Source organism: Saccopteryx bilineata, chromosome 6 (genome assembly GCF_036850765.1).
Source record: "Saccopteryx bilineata isolate mSacBil1 chromosome 6, mSacBil1_pri_phased_curated, whole genome shotgun sequence".
Taxonomy (NCBI): Eukaryota; Metazoa; Chordata; class Mammalia; order Chiroptera; family Emballonuridae; genus Saccopteryx; species Saccopteryx bilineata.
The window spans coordinates 34,777,436-34,789,677 of NC_089495.1; the positions used below are offsets into that span (position 1 = coordinate 34,777,436).

General features: G+C 44.6%; 1 protein-coding gene and 1 non-coding gene across 2 annotated transcripts in view; both read left to right on the forward strand.

The window, feature by feature from the left end:
• The first annotated feature begins 769 nt into the window (after positions 1-769).
• TRNAS-GGA (transfer RNA serine (anticodon GGA)) lies at positions 770-845 on the forward strand. Its single transcript has one exon. It is a non-coding gene; the product is annotated as a tRNA-Ser (tRNA).
• Positions 846-7,291: 6,446 nt separating this feature from the next.
• PSD3 (pleckstrin and Sec7 domain containing 3) overlaps positions 7,292-12,242 on the forward strand; it is a 619,599-nt gene continuing 614,648 nt past the window's right edge. The window contains exon 1 of the mRNA XM_066234423.1: positions 7,292-7,409. The gene's annotated coding sequence lies outside the window, so the exon portion shown is untranslated. The remainder of the gene's footprint in view (positions 7,410-12,242) is intronic.

The following is a 12,242-nucleotide window of genomic DNA, read 5'->3' on the forward strand; positions in this document are numbered from 1 at the left end:
TCTACTTTTTTTTCCCCTTTTTTTTGCATGTACCTGTCCAGTTTCCCAAACACCATTTGTTAAAGAGACTGTCTTTACTCCATTGTATACTCTTGCCTCCTTTGTCAAATATTAATTGACCATAAAGGCATGTGTTTATTTCTGGGTTCCCTGTTCTATTCCATTGATCTGTATGCCTGGTGTTATGCCAGTACTAAGCTGTTCTGATTACAGTGGCCTTGTAATATAGCTTGATATCAGTAAGTATGACATCTCCCACTTTGTTCTTTATTTTCGAGATTGTGCAGCTATTTGGGTTCTTTTTTGGTTCTATATAAAGTTTTGGAATATTGGTTCTATATCTGTGAAGTATACCATTGGTATTTTAATAGAAATTGCATTGACTCTATATATATTGCAATGGTTCTTAATCAAAGGAACTCATCAGAATCACCCTTCGAGCTTGAAACAAATAAATATTTCTTGATTGCACCCCTGAATGCTCTGATTGACAAGTCTGGGTGGGGGGCACATGTGTTAAGTCCACAGATGGTTTTAATGCACACTTCTAGCATCTAATACAGCATTTCAAAAGTTACTTAGATATAATGGGAAGAAAACGTCACATCTAGTGAACTTTCACTTTTCTGAATCAGTTTGCTCATTTGTAAAATGGACCATTTTGCAGAGATGGACTGATTCCTTCAACCCAGAGTCCAGACTTTAGCTATGATCAGGTGCCCAGACCTCTTCTCATCCTCCCTCACCTCTGAAAGAAAAAGCACTGGTGGCCCTGGCTGGTTGGCTCAGTGGTAGAGCGTCGGCCTGGAGTGCGGGAGTCCCGGGTTCGATTCCCGGCCAGGGCACACAGGAGAAGCGCCTATCTGCTTCTCCACCCCTCCCCCTCTTCTTCCTCTCTGTCTCTCTCTTCCTCTCCCACAGCGAGGCTCCATTGGAGCAAGGATGGCCCGGGCGCTGGGGATGGCTCCTTGGCCTCTGCCCCAGGTGCTAGAGTGGCTCTGGTCACGACAGAGCGACGCCCCGGATGGGCAGAGCATCGCCCCCCTGGTGGGCAGAGCGTCGCCCCCTGGTGGGCGTGCCGGGTGGATCCCGGTCGGGCGCATGCGGGAGTCTGTCTGACTGTCTCTCCCCGTTTCCAGCTTCAGAAAAAAAAAAAAGAAAGAAAAAAGAAAAAGCACTGGAACCATGCTGAATGGAGAGGCATCACTGTTGAGATCCTTGCCTTCCTCAGTAGTCAATTACAATATAGTGATGTCATTAACAAGATTAACTCCGTCCTTTCTCTAAGGCTGGTAAGTATTAGGAAATTGAGCCTCTTTAATTTTCTAGTCGAAGAAGTAGCAAATGAGTGCTTATTCTTAAAACAGTGCTTATTCAGGTTGCTAATTATTTAATGATTTGGGACTCAGAGACTTCTCAAAGGAATCCTTAAATCTGTTTACAATCAGAGGGAAGTAATACTGATGCTCCTGAGCTTTGATTGGGTTATATCCTGATAAACCAATTGTAAGTTAAAAATGCATTTAATACACTTAACCTATAGAACATCATAGCTTAGCATTGCCTACCTTAAAGGTGCTAAATGCAGGGACTGTGACTCATTCAAAGTGAAACAAATAATGATGCAAGATTAATAGAGAAGTAGTGTTCTTATCTGCAGGGAATATGGGTGGTCATTTGAGGGGTACATCTGAAATAATGAGAAACAACACCCCTACCTTTCAGTATCCCATGTATTATCCAAGCAAGTATTTCATTTTACAAATAATTTATATTTTTGGGTTAAACACTGACCATGCCTAGGACCCCTTTGAAAATATGAACATCCTGAGGAAGGACAGACAACCCCCCTGGAATAAGTGTGACTACCAGGTCTTTTCCTCTCAGGCAGGAGAAAGGGTTCAGGGTGGCTGTTGGAACCAGGCCCTGAAGCACAGCATTAAAGAGAGGAGTGTCACCTCAGGATTATGCAGAGGACCAGCTCTGGACGAAGGGACGCCCTACTATGTCGGATGGGCTTTGGCACAAGGGAGAACTGCAGCTGATTATGAATAGGTAGAATGTATTAATACAAGGTGGAAGAGGATCCCATGTTCCTTTTCACAGAAGCAGCAACTGAGGCCCAGGGAGAGAAAGGATCTTATCCAAGGTCAGCACGGGGACTTCACAGTCGCCATGCCAAGCGGCTTCCATAGTGACGTGAGCAGTGCCCGTGTGCCGCCCTGGCGCTGCTGGCGAGGCCACGATCCCAATGCCAGAGCTTTGCTCTGCATCCCACTGGCTTTACTGGAATTCTCCAGGACTCTTTTATTTTAAAACCCAGAGGTAATATTTTTAACATGGATTTTTAGTTTTAACAAGTGCTCCCAGATAGACAGCAGGGTTTGGGCAATACTGGTCTAAGTTAGCAGGACTGCTCATATATGTAGATATATGTAGATAGGCATAGAGTCCTGTTATTTTTTTTCTTTTTAATTACAGAAAAGTTATACATTGCTAAGAACAGTCTAGTTCCATGAAAAAAAAAATTATACAAACCAAAAGGAAAAGACAGAAAGAAGTCAGAAAGAAGAAAAAGAGCTTACTATGCTATATCTCAGTGTTTTCTTGGCCCCTTCACTGCCAAACAGAGAAAACCAGATCTATAAATGTTAATGATTTTTCTCAAAGTCACACAGGTAAGTCGTTTGTGGTGGGCTGAACCTAGGAATCTAGGCTCTCTGTCACCACTCTCGCAAACGCAGAGGACTGTGTTGGTGGAAAGAAAAGGCTTGTGGGAAAGCAACCACACTGTTCTCAGGGGTTAGCTCTTGACACTGGGATTACTGGCACAGACTTTCATTTTATACCCACCTGTATTGTCTGAATTTGTTCCAGCTGCAAGCAACACAGAGGACTAAACTACCTGGAAATCCTCCTACTGTACTTCAAACTCTTTACAGTACTGTACTGCAAACGCCCCTTTCACAACAGGACAGAGCTGGCAGAAAAGATGGGGCAATGTTCGGGTGCTAAGAGCGAAAGGGGTGCTGACAGTCAGGGTGGCTTTGCCTCGTGCCACACTGCCCTGGGCAGACAGGAGCTGAAGTTTTTGCTCCACTGCCTACAGAGGTATGAGTGAGTCCCACCCGCCCAAATATACATACTGAAAAGGGGAAATAATTAGACAAAAAATTGTAAGGTTATGAACGAATATATTCTAATGAAGTTGACCCATAAAAGGAATAGTCGTTGTTGCCGAGATGAAAGCAATGCATGAGACCAACAGCATGGAGTCCTCTCACCAAGGCTGACCGACCTACCCCTGCTGCTAGGAGTCTGACACACCAGTTCCATGTTCAAGGCGCTCAGACAGTACGCGGTGTCATCCCTCAATGTGATTAATCAGCCATTTGATGGCAGGTGACTGTATTGGACTCTCTCATCCTCCTTAATTCATCCTAATTGCCGTTGACATGTTTTTCACGGATGACTTTCCCTTTCCTGGAGGAAGGACTACACTCTAAGAAAAGGAGCGATTCCCCTTCGAAGTCAGAGCCAAACAGGACGAGTCAGTGTCCTGGCCAGCACCGTTCTCCGAGGTCTCAGAGAGGGTCTCAGTTCAGACAGTACGCCCCACCTAACATGGCCTCAGACCACGGGACCCACTTTATAGCAAATGAGTGGTGACAATGTATACACGACTAGGGGACCCACTGGATTTGTCATAAACAACAGCACGTGGAAGCTGCTGGCCTGATCCGGTGTTAGAATGTAAAGGTAACCGAGGGCAGTAGCATGGGCTGAGAGAGCTGTCCTCCTAGACGAGCCATTGCAATGTGTGATTTCTTCATCGTTAGCTCGAATGCATGGATCCAAGAACCAAGAGGGGCCTAGCCCCTCTCCCCACCACTCCTGGTGACCGGCTTGGGAAATTTGTGCATCCTGTCCCTGAAACATTTACCTCCCCTGGGCTAGCAGTCCTTGTTGCCTGAAAGAAGGTGAAAGATGGTGAGACCCTTCTAACATGGGACATTGTAAAATTTCTCTAAACATAAGTCATAACCTAGATCTAATAATTTCAGATTTCTCGTGCCAGTAGACCATCTGGCAAAGACCGGAATTACTGTAGTGATTACCCTGGGGAGGCAGAGCGGCTGCTGTGGAGGGCAGGGAGAAGTGCACTTGAAACTCAAGCCTCAACCTGAGGGCATCTCGATCCCTGTGTGTCTGCTGCGGCAGAGACATAGCCAGGGTCTCCAACTCCACTGGGGTAGAGGTCTGGGTTGTCCTACAGGGCAAGCAGCCTAGAGAGCAACCCAGAGGGACTGCTGGCCAAGAATGAGAGTCTAGGGTGGGCATTAGAGGAAAGAGATACAAATGATGGCTTTAGCACTAACTGAATAGCAGGGTCTGTAGTGTGTCCTGGGCACCTTCCTATGGCACTTTGAGGAAAATCTACTTATTTATATATTATATATAAGTGTTGAGACTGGCCGCCACAACCACAGAACAGAGTGAACGTCATGTGGGGCACAAGCGGATGTGAGCGGCACAAGGGATACACTGTAGCAGACACTGTGGGTGATCCATCCACATCTCCTGCCTAGGAGATGTCCACTGTCTGAACTTTCCAGGACTCCATCGCTTCACACAGCGAGCCTGAGCCTGGGGGCTTTCTCTGGCTGCTGGAGCCTACTTGATCTGCATGAGGTTTGGGGGACCAGCCCTGAAACAGTGACTGCTGGAGTTAGTGGATACCTGAGAGTGGAGAGCTTGTCATTAAGAAGACAAGTGAGGCCTGACCCGGTGGTGGCACAGTGGGATGTGGAAGACCCAGGTTCGAAGCCCTGAGGTTGCCGCTTAAGTGTGGGGTCGCTGGCTTGAGCGTGGGATAAGAGACATGACACCATGGTCACTGGCTTGAGCCCAAAGGTCGCTGACTTGAGCTCTAGGTCCCTGTCTTGAGTAAGGGGTCACTCGCTCTGCTGAAGCACCCAGTCAAGGCACATATGAGAAAGCAATCAGTGAATAACTAAGGAGCCACAACAAAGAATTGATGCTTCTCATCTTCTCCCTTCCTGTTTGTCCCTCTCTCTGACTCTCTTTATCACTGTCAAAAAAAAAAAAAAAAAAAAAAATAGAAAGAAAAAAATAAGAAGAAAAAGACAAGTGAGGAAGGTCATTAGCAAGCAGCACTGGCCATTGTCGTGGATAAAGGTCTTATAGAATCCACTATTCTTTGGCTTTCATGTCTCAATCAGCCACATTTGCTTTCACTCTGGGGTTGCTTTGTCCTCCCTGGTCCTGTGAGAACCTGTTTTCTTTGCACTGCCCTTGCTCTTTGTTTCAGAACTCAGCAAAGACACAAGGAGGCCTGAGGCCCGCTTGCTAGTTAAGGCCAAATGAGGTCATGGGTCACCTTCTTCATCATCTCAGACTGCCTGGCAAGGGAGCCTTCATCCATTTTCTGGTGGCGACAGAGGATCCACAGCTCATCCACTGCAGCATATGCCTCACCATGGCACCCACCACGAGGGCCACGGGGGGACCTCCTCCACCTGGAGGCCTCACTGGTGAGCTTCTCCGGGTTGTCACTGAAGCTGTCACGGGCAAACCAGAGGCCACCTGTAGGATGCCAAGCCGGCACTCCAGCTCCAGGACAGTGGTGGGCTTGGATGGTAGGGTCTCACCGTAGAAACAGTGTGCCCCTGTGGCTGGGGTCCCAACCCCCCTGTGAAACCTCATTGCCACATAGCCAGTCAGCTCCCGTGCCACCGCCACCACGGCCACCACCCAGAGCCCAGCACAAGTCCTGTGCACCCCTCTTCCTGTGCAGGTCACCGTTGGCCACTGCTGGGCACATTTCTTCATCTCCTTCCTGTTTTCTCCAGTGGCTCTCGGATCCCGGCCGGAGGAGTCACCCTGTGCCTTTTACCTGCACCCTGGCTGCTCCTAGGGAACGAGCAAGTGCCTTCCTCCCAATCCAGATCCCATTTCCCCAGCAAAGGCCCCAACACCCCCCAGCGACGCCCAGTGCCCCTTCCAGCACATGCAGCAGTCTCTCTCTCAGCATGCTTTAAAGGGGTGAAAATCCACAAAGACCACCCAAATGAGAACGAGCAGGGGCTGTTTATTCAGAACGTACTGCGGCACAAGGGCTGGCCTACATCACCTGCGAGGGACAGAGACTGCCAGGCGGCCAGGACCAGGAAGGCTCTCGCTGTTAAACGGGGAAGAGGGTGTCAGGTAGGTGCGTCTGCAGGCTGTCGACCTGGGGAAGCTGGAGGCAGACATCCTATGGGATTGATTCGGAAAGTCTATTTGGCGTTCTTTGGTTGGTCCTGAGTTGGAAGCCTGGTGGGTGACCGGGCAAACCCTAAGGAAGCTTGCATTTATCGGCCCAATTTTAGGTGTTGCACTGGTTGTGGCAGAGATGGTGGGTCAGAGTTCTGTTGTCTGGTTTGGTCTGGCCATGATCCCGTTGTCCCTACCACTCATCCCCTTCTGCTTCCTCTGACCACATACAGCTTTCCTAGTGAAAGCGGTCATGGGGAGTTCACAGTAGGGTCTACCCTTTCTACGTGCTGGGGTTGAGCATCTTTTCCCGAGAGGAGGAGCTGCAAGTGCCGGTATCTGGCACAGGCAGCCTGTGACCACGGCTGTGTCTTCCAGGCCTTCCGCTCTGTGATGCAGATGGACAGCTGAGCTCTTCGGCTTTAAAATTGTGACACCTCCCCTCCTCTCCTCGCTGCTTAGTTCTGTCTATATTTTCATCGCATTCTCGTGAATAGCAACCAGAAACTGAGTATGTGCCCCAGTGCAAAGCTCTGTTACACCAGAGGACGAAGTAAGGCGTGGTGGACGTTCTGAGGCCATGAATTTGGTATCCGTCCAGTTTCTGTATTCACATAACCTCCCAAGTTCAATTTTGTTACAGCCCTTTGCTGTGCCTGAAATTTCACCACAGTGTAGGGAAGCACGCCGTGCCCTGATGCCCAGAGGTTTCCAGCATCTTGCAGAACCTTCCATCCATGAAGAATGATGTTTTTTGTCTCCATCTTTACTCTCCTCCTGTGCCCAGTTAGCAGCACTGAATGGTCAACTGGTGATTCATTGGATGCTATTTAGTTCATTCTGTCAGCTGTTTATTAATCTGAAACTTCCTGTGAAGATGCAGGGTGTGCTTTTTAAGGAAGCCTTACACAGCATATGTTTTATTTTGGGACTGGATGTACTAATATATAAAGAGGATCTGTGAAAGTTCCTTAGTCCTGTACATAAGCCTTTTTATTTTTCAGCAACAATTGGTGGGCACTCGCGATGTGCCAGGCACTGCTTGGCGCACCGGTGCTGCAGGAGTGAGTGAGAGGCTCCCAATGTCCAACAGCGCACCATCTACTCCTGGGAGACAAGTGTTATAAAGTGTGGTAAGTGCAACGCTGGAAGTGCAAGGTGTGACGGGATGCAAAGGAGGAACTGGAAAATTCTAGGAGAAAAAAGGAGTGAGAGGGTTCATAGAAGAGGCTCAAGACGGGAATTTAGGAAAGCTTTTCAGTGGGTGGATGACATGACAAAGATGCCACAGTTTAGTGACAATGTAAGGGGACAGACTGGATAAGGAAGAGCTTGAAAGCGAGGCTGTTGCAATGGTGTAGGCAAGAGATGATAAGGGCCTGACTGAAGACAAGGGTGGGCTGCAGAGGAGATTTGACAGAATTTTTAAAATAAGATGAGACAGTGGGAGGTGAGAAGAAAAGAGTTGAGTGAAGGTGTTTGTTTAAGAGCCCTTGGTAAGTGGTGTTATCTTTAGATAGAATGGAAAAGAAGGGGAAGCAGGTGTGTTGGGTGAGGCCTATGGAGACAAAGGGTTCACTGTCGGACCTGTTGAAATTCAAGTGCTACATGGGGATGTCACTTGTTCATTGGAAATCCAAGTTTGTCGTTTGAGAAAGAGGTCTTTGCTGGAGATACAGATGTGAGCGATATCTGACAATATGGAAGGATGACTCTAAAACGGATTGTGCTATCTGTTTCGGTGCTTGACAACTGACTGGTGCTTCCAAGGTTTATAGTGTTTATTGTAAAAGATAGTTTTCAGGTAAAATGTCAGTGGATCCCAGATCAAGGTTTTTTTTTCTTTAATCTGAACAGCTTTTATGCTGAGGGTTGGACATATCAGGAGGGGAAAAGAGAACAGTACAAACTGAAAACAATCTACAAATTAAACTTTAGGGTGTTAACATCAACATTAACAGTGTTACTCGCCTTTTCAGAATCAGAGATTTAAAAGACACTCTGACAAACAATGGGAGATTGCATAGTTGCATTTAATCTTGGAATGCTATAAAATGAAAGTTCTTTCCCAACAGTACTTTATGAGTCCCTGGGAAGTTGGTAAAAATGTGAAAGGCCTATAATCTTTTACTATATAAAGTGGAATTTTTAAGAATATTTTTTAAAAATACTTACAGCTTTTTGTAAAATTGTCCTTTGTATCCAGAAGTGTAACCTAACCCTAACCTTAATTCTACCCTAAACTGTAACCTTAACTTTAGCACCAACCCTAAACCTAAGTAAAACACTAACACTAATTCTAGCATAAATCTACTTCTACACACTCAAATCTATGCCTCCTTTAAAGCTGAATCTTAACTCTAACATTGACCACAAACCTAATTGTGACCCTAATTCTAAACCTAAATGTAGCACTAACCCTATCCTTAGCTTTAACCCTGTTTTTTTGTCACTAATCCTAACCTTAACCCTAAAATTGGCTTTTTAAGGGGTGTACCTAGTAGAGGGAAAATGCTCTTTAGGTCTCTAGTAACTAGATAAACAAAGCTGAGAAATGAATTTCAGATTAGGTAAATTATAAGGAAATATCAGGAGACTGTCTTTAACAACATATCATGATTAGGTAGCCTGACCTTTCTGATAAAAATATCCAACGGTCAGGGTATTAGTCCTGGATGTCGACAGGACATCCTTGCCTCTCTTCTCTGATTTCAGTAAGGTCCCTAATCAGGGTTGCTGGGAAAATTCAGTGAATATCTCTGAGAGGCAAGACCCAAATTGAGGGTACCTTTTCATGGACTTCACAAAGTGTGTGATGACCTGATCTCAGACTTTTAGGACCCCCCCAAAATAAAAGATTTTCTTCCTGCAGATGACACACAGTACACTGAGGCTTTTCCATTTATAGCTAAATCCCAATGTGCCCGGAATCCAGTCCTTACCAGATAGAACTCATCTAGATTAGGCTAGCAGTTATTAAGACAATGTGCAATGTTGGGCTCTGGGGATTGTAGAAGTAATAGAAGATGCTGTAGTACATTTAGAGACCTAACAGCCAAGCCGAGGAAAGATTATTAACATATATAAAACAATAAGAGAGTATGATAGGACAGAATGTAACTCGGTGCCGCGTTATGTATACAGACTGGCATACTGACCTGGTTTGAAGTGTAGGAAATATTTTCTCTCATTCATCTAGTACTTAGCTGCTTACCAAAACTTTATAACATACATTCAATCCTTCCTGGGATCTTGGGAGCTTTTGATATAGGGCAGATATTAGTATACTCATTTATAATTGCATGTGCAGAAATAGGCTCAGAGGAGTAACTATTTCTCTCCAACTCCCCCAGCAAAAGCAGAAAAATAAAATTTTGAACTCAAGGCGGCCAACTTCAAAAGCAACGGGAAGCTCACTGTATTCCATGGAGCAAGTGAGACTTGAATGGGGCTGAGAGGGTTGAAGCGATGAGGTGAAACAGAAGATGAGGTGTTCTGAATGGGGGAAATGCTATAAGGAGAAGGCAGGAAGCCAAGGATGGGGTAGAGAGCAGACAGAAAGGGGAGCAGACGGCAAGACGGGTGGTCAGTGGGGCTTTGAGAGCCAGGCAGAAGTGTTTAGATTGCATCTAGGACTTCAGTAAGCAGCCAGTGATAGCGGCATAGAGAAGGGCCCATCCGATAGCGATGTGCAGGAAGGGATCAAGCAGGGAGGCCCCAGGGGCAGGAAGTCCATCTAAGTGCCTTAGGGTGTGACTACAAGCAAGGGCTTGGAAGAGGGTGGAAACAGTATAAAATAGAAATAAATAAAAAAATACAAATGAATAATCTTAGTTGCGGAAGTGAAAACAATCAAACAATTTCACATTTCAAATACTACAGTCATGCTCTGCTTAATGACGGGGATACATTCTGAAAATTTTGTCCTAAGGTGATTTTGTTACTGTGGGAATTTATAGAGTGACTGACAAGCCTGTGTGGCACCGCCTGCCGCGTAATTGTACGTGCTGTGCTTCTACGCGACTGGCAGCCCAGTAGGCTTGCTTACCCTGGCGTCGCCACAAACACCTGAGTAACTAATACATTGCTCTACAAAGTTAACAGTTAACAGCACGACGTTATGACAGCTACGACATCTCTAGGCGATAGGAGTTTTTCAGCTACATTATAATCTTACGGGACTGTCCTCGATGTGTGGTCCATCACTGACCAAAATGCCATTATGGCACACATGACTGTAACTAGTTATGTGGCCTCAGGCAAGTCGTAGAATCTCTTTGGGCCTCTCGTGGGAAGAAAATGAGATGGCAACACTCACTTCACCAGCGATTGAAATTTGTTATGCACGTATGTTGTTTTAATAAAGAGAAGCAATTAAAAATGTCTAGAAAGATATTCTAAGAACATTATTTAAAAATGATAAAAAAAATTGGTAAATATCTAAATGCTCTATCTACTGTGGGGGATGAAGTAAATAAATTATGAAATTTATGTAGAAATTAAAATCACATGTGAAGAACATTGGGGCATAAATACTCAAACTATAAAGGTAGGTGGAGAACACAGGACACAAAGCTGTCTGAATATTTAAAATAAACATATGACTTGAAAAAGGGAACGGAATGAAATGTTAAGAGTGATTATCACTGGCTAATGGTACATGACTGATTTGTATTACCACTTTTATACTTTGTATTTTTCTGGAATTTCCAAATTGTTTACAATGAATCTTTATTCCTTTGATAATGAGAAAAAGATATTTAGAAAAAAAGAAAAAGACATGAGGTCAACCACTACTTTTAAAATCTTTAGATGTGTTGTATCTTTGATAACTGTTTCAAAATAAAATAGTATATCATAAGTAAAGAGATAGCATCTTTTTATAAGAAAATATTAATGAAGTGGAGTAGATTCTTGGCATGGCAGAGAGAGAGAGAGAGAGAGAGAGCGAGCGCAGTGAGGTTAATAGGAGAAAAGGAATAGATCTAAAGAAGATAAAATACCGCAAAAATAGAGCAGAGTTATGTGCCTTGACTGAAATGACTGAAAGGAAATCAGAGGACTTCTGTGTAAGGTAGTCTGACCTTTGGAAGCTGTTTATAGCTCAGATAAATACAAAGGCAACTCCGGAAGTTGATAAGAATGCAGTTATGTCACAACTACAAACAATGCTTCATTGTCTGATGTATTTCATTAGGTTTGCTAACCTCTGAGGAGACCTTTGCCACAATTTCTCTTGGTTTGCCACTAGGACTGCAAAATTTTTTCAATGAAAGTGCATTCAAGAATAATGAAAACTGACCATCCCATGACACCATAAATCGTTTATATGTTGAGAACTTCTAATGAATTTATATACAATTAAATGAAATATTTCTAGGAAACAAGACCACAGTGTGTCCTTGAAGAAAATAATAATTGAAAACCAAGAGAATAATTTATCTTAGAACCACGGTAATTCCTAGCTTTGTACTTAGCAAACAGGTAATATGACATGATAAGGCTACTTACTTGAGGCAATATGGAATGGTAAAATGGTCTGACTCCAAAGTTTCTGCTACATATATCCCTTGAATTGAAAACGATGGCAATTATCTTTAACAGACAGAGAAGTTTCTGACAAATGGAGCCCCCCTTTTGGTTTATCTTAGAATTTATTTTACTCTTACCTTGTGTTGTTGTTTGCCGCCAAATGCATGCCACTCAAAGTTCAGGGAACTCTCTTCAAATATTGTTTTCTTCTCCCAGGGTAAAGTCGTCGTCCTTGCTCGTGTTTACCGTTGCTCTCTGTTCTGGATGTCACTCTCCCAGGTCACAGGTGCAACACTAAGGTCCACCTGGCTGGGGTTCAGAGTTCTGTAAATACGAAGTTTCCCAAACCCCAGTAAATACCATATCTGAAAAGGGTCAGGATGCAGCCTCTCTGTCTGGTTTACTTTAGGACCAGCTTGATATTAGACTTTGGA